The 10,712-nt window shown below is 41.1% G+C and overlaps 2 long non-coding RNA genes across 3 annotated transcripts; one reads left to right on the forward strand and one right to left on the reverse strand.

Annotated features, from left to right (window-relative positions):
• The first annotated feature begins 240 nt into the window (after positions 1-240).
• On the forward strand, positions 241-4,446 carry LOC115193947 (uncharacterized). The gene is made up of 2 exons (XR_003878267.1): positions 241-613; positions 3,607-4,446. It is a non-coding gene; the product is annotated as an uncharacterized LOC115193947 (long non-coding RNA).
• LOC115193946 (uncharacterized) lies at positions 3,234-9,420 on the reverse strand. Of its 2 annotated transcripts, XR_003878266.1 has the most exons (3): positions 8,836-9,420; positions 5,311-5,436; positions 3,234-5,043 (listed from the first exon to the last, which is right to left on the reverse strand). It is a non-coding gene; the product is annotated as an uncharacterized LOC115193946 (long non-coding RNA). The 2 variants fall into 2 exon arrangements; XR_003878265.1 differs by having other exon boundaries at positions 3,234-5,436.
• Positions 9,421-10,712: the final 1,292 nt, after the last annotated feature.

Below are 10,712 nucleotides of genomic sequence, written 5' to 3' on the forward strand. Positions count from 1 at the left end.
CATTTCTTACTATGCCTATTTATCAGCCAAAGATAGCCCTATAGATAATGCAGTATCTTGTTCAAAGTCCATTAAAAAAAATCTGTGGAACGGGTGGGGTGATAAGGGTGCAATATGGCTGTTGGTAGCCTGGTTATCTAGTGTAGGTTTTATCTTTTAATTTCCACATCTATACTGAACAAAAATATAAATGCAACATGTAACAATTTCAAAGATTTTACTGAGTTAAAGTTCATACGGAAATCAGTCAATAAAAAAAAAATCATTAGGCCCTAATTATGGATTTCACATGACTGGGAATACAGATCTGCATCTGTTGGTCACAGATAGCTTTTTTTTAATGTAGAGGGTTGAATGGCAGGAACCCGGTTACCAAGATTTACCACCCAAAACCACTCCCTTTTCCCAGGATAAATAACTGCGAAAAACTGGTACATTATAACAAATTATTTATATGAACAGCATGATGTGAAATTGAACTGTTAAATTATATGCAATGTCTAAATCTGGATTCTCTTACGGCCATCTTTCTGGTCACTGCATGATGAAGCATCAACGCCCAGGGTGGGGACCGACAGCCCATCTCAGTATGTAGACCTATCATCTCATCATGGTAACTTTTTTTTATTTTTTATTGTGACAGGTAGACCTACATTTGCTGCAACATAGCCTATGCTACAGTATTATAGAGATTGAATGCATGTCTAATATACACATCTACATCAGGCTTTTGGGGATCACCTTATTTTTTAATTGTAAAGATTTTTTTTATTTTATTACAGCTGCAGTTTCAAAACACTATATCGTTGCTTTAAATCAGTGCACAAGTGACCACTCTGTTTTTCTCTCCATCAATTCCATTCAAATTGCATCCAAAATAGATCATCCTGTTCAAGATTGATATATAGGCCTACAGTGCCTTTGAAAAGTATTCAGACCCATTGACTTCACATTTTGTAACATTAGCCTTATTCTAAAAATGGATTAAAAAAAAAGAATCCTCATCAATCTACACACAATACCCCATAATGACAAAGCAAAAACAGGTTTTTAGAAATGTTTGCAAATGTATACAAAATTTTAAAAACTTACATTTACATAAATATTCAGACCCTTTACTCAGTACTTCGTTGAAGCACTTTTGGCAGCGATTACAGCTTCAAGTCTTCTTGGGTATGACACTACAAGCTTTGCACAACTGTATTTGGGGAGTTTCTCCCATTCTTTTCTGCAGATCCTCTCAAGCTCTGTCAGCTTGGATGGGGAGCGTCACTGAACAGCTATTTTCAGGTCACTCCAAAAATGATCAATGGAAACAGAGACTTGCCCCGAAGCCACTCCTGCATTGTCTTGACAGTGTGTGTTTAGGGTCATTGTCCTGTTGGAAGGTGAACCTTCACCCCAGTCTGAGGTCCTGAGCTCTCTGGAGCAGGTTTTCATCAAGGATCTCTGTACTTTGCACCTTTCATCTTTCCCTCAATTCTGACTAGTCTTCCAGTCCCTGCCTCTGAAAAACATCCCCACAGCATGATGCTGCCACCACCATGCTTCACCGTTGGGCCACTCAAGGACATTCAGACTTGTCTCGAAGCCACTCCTGCGTTGTCTTGGCTGTGTGCTTTGGGTCGTTGTCCTGTTGGAAGGTGAACCTTCTCCCCAATCTGAGGTCCGGAGAGCTCTGGAGCAGGTTTTCATCAAGGAGCGCTCTGTACTTGCCCTGTTCATCTTTCCCTTGAATCCTGTATGATGCTGCCACCACCATGCTTCACCGTAGGAATGGTGCCAGGTTTCCTCCAGACGTGATGCTTGGCATTCAGGCGAAAGAGTTCAATCTTGGTTTCATCAGACCAGAGAATTTTATTTCTCATGGTCTAAGAGTCCTTTAGGTGTCTTTTTGCAAACTCCAAGCGGGCTGTGATGTGCCTTACTTAGGAGTGGCTTCTGTCTGGCTACTCTACCATAAATTCCTTATTGGTGGAGTGCTGCAGAGATGGTTGTCCTTTGGAAGGTTCTCCCATTTCCACAGAGGAACTATTGAGCTCTGTCAGAGTGACCATCGGGTTCTTGGTCACCTCCCTGACCAAGGCCTTTCTCCCCCGATTCTTGGTGGTTCCAAACTTCTTCCATTTAAGAATGATGGAGGCCGGCCTCCAGAGTGGCGCAGAGGTCTAAGGCAGTGCATCGCAGTGCTTGAGGCATCACCACAGACCATGGTTCGATCCCAGGCTGTGTCACAACCAGCAGTGACCAGGAGTCATATAGGGCGGCGCAAAATTGGCCCAGCGTCGTCCGGGTTAGAGGAGGATTTGGCTGGGGTGGCGCTCTAGCGACTCCTTGTGGCAGTCTGGGTCCCTGCAGGCTGACTTCGCCATCAGTTTAACAGTGTTTCCTCCGGCACATTGGTGCGGCTGGCTTCCCGGTTAAGCAGGCGGTGTTAAGAAGAGCGGTTTGGCTGGTCATGTTTCGGAGGACGCATGACTCGACCTTCGCCTCTCCCGAGCCCGTTGGGGAGTTGCAGCAATGAAACAAGATTGTAATTGGATCGCAATTGGATGTCATGAAAATGGGGAGAAAAGGGGGGAAAAATATATATAATGAAAAGAATGATGGAGGTCACTGTGTTATTGGGGACCTTCAATGCTAGAGAAATGTTTTGGTACCCTTCCCCAGATCTGTGCCTCGACACAATACAGGCGTGTGCCTTTCCAAATCATGTCAAATCAATTGAATTTACCTCAGGTGGACTCAAATCAAGTTGTAGAAACATCTCAAGGATGATTAATGGAAACAGACTGCACCTGAGCTCAATGTTGAGTCTGAATGGTCTGAATACTTATGTTTTATACTTTGAATGAATAAATTTGCTAACATTTTCTAAAAAGCTGTTTTTGCTTTGTCATTATGGGGTATTGTGGTTAGATTGATGAGGAAAAGTTTTATTTAATCAATTTTAGTATAAGGCTGTAACCTAACAAAATGTGGAAAAAGAGAAGGGTTCTGGAATAATTTCTGAATGCATTGTTTAATTTAGCAATTACATTTACTTATGATGCTTAAGTATATTTAATATCAAGCTTTTAGACTTACTCAAATAGTATTTTACTGGGTGACTTTCACTTTGAGTCATTTTCTATTAAGGTATCATTTATTTTACACAAGTATGGCAATTGGGTACTTTTCCACCATTGGTGTCTTGACTGTGATCGGGTAGGTGTGTCTTGATTTCATTTCGATGGTTCGAATGTGGTAAAAATGGGTCTGTTTGTAAGGGGGTAATATAAACATTGCCCCAAAAAATGTACAGGCTAAATACCGTAAATCCTATGAAAAGGAATGCAGTAATAGAGGTACTGTTGACTTTACCGAATGCAATAGTGTTGTGATTCTTCTAGTGCACCATCCCTCATCATGTTTTGTTTTGTCCAGAAGGGGGCACTGTATAACTGCAAGTCTAGTTACATTTAAGATCTTACAGGCTTCCGTCACCTCTCTTTATATTTGCCAATTTGGACTCTACCCAATACCTTAAAGGCCATTATGCTGTAGTCATTGACACTGAAGACTGAACTGCCTTGTGTGTGTGTGTGTGTGTGTGTGTCTTCACAGTGACAAAGGGGGTGGACGGCACAAGGACTAGTTTGCCTCTATTTTGTTCAGACAGTGCTGTTTGGCTTTGCCTCTCGGCCTGCTTCTCAAATACAAACCTGACCACAGGCCCAAACAACACTGACTCCACCAAGAAGACCCTGCTGCAGAACAGAGTCTATAGTCTTTATAGACTACACCACCACTTCCTCACCAAATAATGAGTGGCCATGGCATGCTGTGAACTTTTATCTGCTAACTGTTTTATATGTTTGGGATCAAGATGGTTATTTGTGATTCCAGCTTGCTTACAGCGCTCAGAGAGGACCATAGACAAAAAAAACATCCAAGCCGTCAAAACTCTTCATCTTCTAAAACATAACTATTGTGAAGCTTCCCACCACACACCTAACATTCCTCAGAAAATAAATAATCTTATTTGACCCAGAACATATTTTAGGACAAAATGCAATGCACTGTTTAAACAGAGATTATCACAATGTTCAAAATGACAAAATATTGTCTTGTTTTATATCATGATGGAAAAGTATGAAGTTTTCCTACAAAATGTTTTCTAATCATAACGCTAGAGCATTTTCCAATTTTAAGTTCAGATCACCCATTTTAATCACTGTTTACATTACTCTCTTGTTTTATGAAAATGGACTACAGATGTTTCATACAGGTGTTTCTTAACTTGCCTTATATTACATTGGATTAATCGATTTGCCTTTAAGCATGGACAAGTTTGGGATTTATCCACAAATCGAGTCTTAATATAGATATGGGATAAGATGAGAGTTGAAGAGTGAAGTTCTCATTTATAACACGTGACAAATAAAAGAGTGATTGATGAATAAACTTGGCTCTTTACAGCTACTTAGTTCCCCCCCCCCTCTGTCTGTTATACTGTCTTCTCGTGTGCTTGGACAGCTCTGATGAGGACATATCATCATGGCCCATGATTGGTGACTCTGCATTGGCATTATGACTATGTTCAGAATTGTATTTATTTATTTATTTTTTATTTCACCTTTATTTAACCAGGTAGGCAAGTTGAGAACAAGTTCTCATTTACAATTGCGACCTGGTCAGACATGTATTTGATCATTTAAAAATAGGCCAGCTTAGCCAAAATATTGAGAAATAACAGTGAAACATTTGACATAAAAAATATATATTAGAGCAGTAAGCCTAATATAGGCACCTGGCCCGGCCTACAGTGTGCAGGACTCCATTGATTCATACAATTTGTCAAACTAATTTCCCAGCCAAATGAAAAAATATATATACAAAGTAACAAAATGTGATATATCACGTGAATTACTTAAGCTTTAGGAAATGCAACCAACTACAGAGATTGATGGGGAGGGGAGTGGGAGAGGAGGGGGACCCATGTACCCCGCTTCAATCAAGCAGGCTTCAGTCACCCACTTTTGCTTCAGTCATCCCCATTGCCTGTAATATTTTTGAAAATGGTAATGTTTGTTAAATGGGTAGTCAATATAATTTCCTTTTATTTACTGTTCTGAGTTATGATGTTATCAATTTGTTGATGTAGTGATCTACTCCTTCTACGCAAAGTTCTCTGGTGTTTTTGAAGTACTCAATTTGAAATATGCAATATTTGGTTGTGCACTTTTTTGTGAAAATTGTCATTGTTTGTATTTAGAAGTTGTGTGCCTGAAATGCTTAATTGATTTGAAATGAACAACTACGACTTACAGTATGTTGTGTCTGTCTTCACAGCATATCCCCCTTTGGTCTGTCTTCACAGGCTTCACAGCATATCCCCCAGGGAAAGCTGATTTTGTATCACAGCATTTCTGCTGCCGGTGGTTGCCTGGGAAGCTGTGCAGACAGAGTAGATGTTACATTTTCTAAATTGTCCATCATTACAGCTTGATGATAGTGGAAAGACAAAATGAATCATCATGATTAGCCCCAAGGACACAAGCTACATCAACTATAAGACAACAACCCACACAATGGCAGAATATGATTGTCAGGGGTAAATTACAAATACAATACACACCGCAACTCCTTTTGCGGATGACATTACTTCTTGTCAGCTGTGTGCTGGCAGTTCGACCTATGATGCTTAAAGCCAATTTATGCTTGATTCTAAAATGTGGTGGAAGGCCTTGTATGGAGGGTGTGACGCAATTGCAGATCCTCCAGAAGCATGCAAAGGCAGAATTTTGCTCTGGACTGCATCGCTGTGCGCCTCCCAAATGTAACAATACGGAGGGCTCCTTATAGCTCTGCACTGACATGATTGGTTGACTATAGGTGGGGGTGGGAGGTCCTGTACAAACTTACTCACTTCCTTGACAACAGCTCTGCGCTGCTCCACGAAGCATAACAACTATGAATGCCCTGACTTCTGCAGACTCCGTATCAACGTAAATACTGCATGGCCTATGCAGACGTCAGGTTGACCATGCAGTCCTTTAGATGAACAAAAAACATGACTATCTGGTGTGTTACAGAAAATATAGAGTTCAGAAGTCAAAACAGCCAGTGTCAGACTCATCAAACTGATACTTACATGTACATTTTAGTCATTTAGCAGACGCTCTTATCCAGAGCGACTAACAGTAGTGAATGCATACATTTCATTTCATGCATTTACTTATTATGTTCAGCGCCTGCAAGATCCACTTTTTTAGTTTAGTTTATTAATTCGACCATTTAAAAAAAACAAGCACACATAAAACTTGAAAAAGCCATACACGCACATGAATAAAATCGAGGATAACACACAATAAAGTCTGGGACTTATTTCCATTGTGGTCCTCTTGAGACAAGATGGCTAGACAAGATCGAACACAGTATGGCAGTGAAATAATAAAACAAAAACAGAGTAGAACATCTCATCATTCCAGTTACATCATAGGGGTTATTCATATGGGCACAGAAGACATCTAACATATTTTTACTTTATTTTTAAAGCTGCCCAGAGAGGGCGTTGTTTTTATGGGCAGAGGCAACTCATTCCATTCTGAGGCTCCAGTATACAAAGTACCTTTCCCAGCATTACTCCTGAACCTGTATAAGCACACATCAGCAAAACCTGATCTGGTGCTGCGATTGTGTGCATCCCTAACACGAGGAAAGTAATCACTTAGATATCTGGGCGCAGGACCATGAATACTCCTGTAAACCAAACCTAGTCTAATCTGGGACATCCTAGCCTCAACAGACAGCCAGTTTAGTTCCTGGAAGCAGCTCCTGCCTATGTGAGCACGTGGACTCACCTTCAATACTACCCTGATCAGCTTATTCTGGGCTATCTGGAGCTTCCCCTTCATACATTTAGATAAGCCCCCAAACCAGGAAGTACTAGCATAGTCAAAATGGCATTGAATGAGGGCAGTAGCTAGCACTTTCATGGAGTCCTTATCAAGCAGCTTGGACTTTCTAGCCAAAAACTTAGTCCTGGCATTAACCATCCCTAGCACCTTATTGGCAATGCTCACACCTCCCAAGCTTCCATCAAGGATACATCCCAAGTAGTTAACAGAGGTTTTAGTAGTCAGCACCTCACCCCCTAACTCCACTCTGATTTCAGACAAACTACACAATTTAGGTCTGGATCCAAAAATAATTGCTTCAGTTTTCTCTAAGTGCAGAGATAGCTTATTATCTCCAAGCCATTTGCTAATGATAGTAAGCTCTGTGCTATGTATGCTCTCCAACATAGTTTTACTTTTGTGAGACACCAGAAGTTTAGGGTCATCCGCATAAAGAAAAAGACGGCAAGAACAAGCATCTTTCATATCATTAGTATACAATAAAAACAGCAGAGGCCCAAGCACGCTCCCCTGCGGAACACCACAACTCATTGGTTTTGCCTGAGACAGTGAACCATTAACCGCTACTACTTGCTCCCTTCCTGATAAATAGGACTTTACCCAGCCTAGAGGGATACTGCTTAACCCCAGTGCCTCCAGTTTGGAGATTAGGAGACAGTGGTTAACTGTATCAAAGGCCTTCTGTAGGTCAAGCAGTACCATTCCACACAGATTTCCATCAATCTCTTTCCTGATGAAATTATTCAAGTAAAGTAGACATGAATTAGTGAAGTATGTTTTTCTAAAATCTGACTGAAAATCATACATTAGACCCTGTTTGTTAACATATTCATACATTTCCTCATGTACAATTCTCTCCAGGATCTTTGATGTTACACAGAGGATAGATACAGGCCTATAATTCCCAGGGTCAGACTTACACAGAGGTATAACTTTAGCTTGTTTCATGTCCTTGGGAAAGGTGCCTTGTTCAAGAGAGAGATTAACGATATGCGTAATACGAGGGCCAATTTGCTCAGCAGAATCTATAAGAAACCTTGCAGGAACACTATCCAGGCCTGTGGCTTTGGAGCATTTAAGCTCTGCCAGCATACTGACTATTTTGGCTGTTGCTACCGTTGCAAAAAAAAAAAGAGTTTGGCTGAACCCTTAACTCTACATAATACTTCTTGACTTGGTTGCTTCCATACAAACCAGAACTGGTGAGCAGCTTGCTAACCAGCTTGCTGGCAACAGAAGTAAAAAAATAAAAATTAAAAATAAAAATAAAAAAATAGTTGAATTCATTGGCATCCTCTGCTTTTTCATATACCTCCCCCTTATACATCTCCCCCTTGATGTTCAGTCCAATACTGTTTTGTTTGTTTTTGGTAGTACTACTACAGCCTAGTTCCTTAAATGATTTCCAAAGCTTTTTAGGGTCATTTATGTTCTCAATTATTTTCTCAGCAAAGAAACCCCCCTTAGCTTCATCCATCCTGCTCTGTGCTTCATTTCTGTGACGTTTATACAGGACAAAAATCATGCTGCTCTTGAGAGTTCTTTAATTTTTTAAAGGCCTTATTCCTTGCTTGGATATATTTTAGAATCTCATGATTAAACCAAGGGCTTGATCGCTGCTTTATCCTGACCCATCTAATGGGAGCCATCACATTCACCACATCAAGGAATCTACATTTAAAGACTTCTCAGGCACTGTCTACCGCTACACTATCTAGCACAGGTGACCAGTCAATTTTACCCACTTCCTCCCTAAACATTTCAACACAGTATTTGTTGAGTCCTCTGATTCTAACGGTTTTGTGACACTTACATATATCTTTAAAAATCCTCCGTGTGCAAAATGTAATTAAATTATCACTGATTCCATATACTATTACTCCACTCTGCGATATTTTAGATTTATCAGACACCAATATTAAGTCAATCGTACTTTGCACTGTTTCACATATCCTGGCGGGAAGTGTCAATGATGGTACTGCATCCGTCTTCAAGGTTAGCTTCCTGGCAAGACCCATCGGATCTTCTCCCCAATTGATAAAGGAACTTCGCTCGAAATGCGCACAGCACCCACATACACAATCCTAATTTTTGGTGTAGCCTGTCCACCCGAAGTGAAAAAACAGCCACTAATGTCGGATGTGTTCATTCTTCTAAAATAGTGTACCGTTAAATTAACACTATGGCATCCAGTCAAAACACAGTGTGCTTTTTCCGGCATGCTGGTAAGTAAATTAGCTTGCTAGCTAAAAGTCACAACGCGAATGAAAAGGCGTTAGCTCAAGCAGAAAGATGCTGGTAACTATCTTAAAAAAAAAAAAAAATCGTGGTATACAATTGGTAGTTACAGTCCTGTCTCATCGATGCAACTCGGGAGAGGCGACGGTCGAGAGCCGTGCGTCCTCCAAAACACAACCGCGCTGCTTCTTCTTGACACGATGCCCACTTAACCCGGAAGCCAGCAACCGCGCTGCTTCTTCTTGACACGATGCCCACTTAACCCGGAAGCCAGCCGGAGGAGGAAACGCCGTACACCTGGCGAACTTGTCAGCGTGCACTGCGCCCGGTCCGCCACAGGAGTCGCTAGTGCGCGATGGGACAAGGATATCCCTGCCGGCCAAGCCCTCCACTAACCCGGACAAAGCTGTGCCAATTGTGCGCCGCCGAGCGGCGGCCGGCTGCGTCAGTTAGGACTCGAACCCAGAATCTCTAGTGTCACAGCAATGCAGTGCCTTAGACCACTGCGCCACTCGGGAGGCTTGTGCTAGCTTATGGGTTGTAAATAAAACCGTATGATGCGCACATGTGATGACGGTTTTAATGCGTTCCATAGTTATATTAGTTACGATTATATGATGCTACCATTGGTTTATAACATTTCCGGCTTTTACGTGACGTTGAAAAGCCGGACGTAATGCCTGTCTCCTGAATCCAGGCGTTTGACATGGGAGAGGGGACCAGTAACTTTATGATCAACTTTCTCAATTTACCAGCTGCAGTCATTTTTCATACTTGGGTCAACCTAGTATTCTATAGTGAGTGGCGCAGCGGTCTAATGCACTGCATCTCGGTGCTAGAGGCGTCACTACAGACTATGGCAAAATTCCAGTCTGTATCACAACCGGCCGTGATTGGGAGTCCCATAGGCCGCGCACAATTGGCCCAGCGTCGTCCGGGTTAGGGTTTGGCCGGGGTAGGCCGTAATTGTAAATAAGAATTTGTTCTTAACTGACTTGCCTAGTTAAATACATAATTATTATCAACTGGTTTCATCTAAATATCATCCAATTTGATGAAAAACATTAGTTTTACTGTAAGCAAAGGTCAATGCATTTAAATTGCATGCCCTATAACGGGTGTCAAACTCAATCAGCGCAAGGGCCAGACATAGCTTATTATGTTTGTTTAAAACAAAAACATGCATACAACTGTAACCCAAACTGGCCATTGTTTTATTAGAAAAAAAGATGGTACCTTATAATGTCCACTTATATACATAGGATGCTGTATATAGCATTTTTTACATATTAAAACAAAAGAGAGAAATTATATTTGTCCAGCCTTTGCTGCTGTGCTTGCAGATGTGCATAATAAGCTGTGACCCAAATCAATCAGTATTTAATCAGTATTTAATAACTCCAAATAACAAAAATGAAGCTAGGCTGTTGTAACATTTAGCCTAAACTTAAAACATGTTTTTTACATTTTTTTGCATTACATGGGTAACCTGTGCGGTTGAATGCAGCTTCGCTGTATGGTGCACATAAAATATCTTGTAGGCCTAGTTGAGAAGCCAGCCTAGGCTACTGC

The sequence above is a fragment of the Salmo trutta genome, chromosome 5 (assembly GCF_901001165.1).
Source record: "Salmo trutta chromosome 5, fSalTru1.1, whole genome shotgun sequence".
In the NCBI taxonomy this organism is placed as follows: Eukaryota; Metazoa; Chordata; class Actinopteri; order Salmoniformes; family Salmonidae; genus Salmo; species Salmo trutta.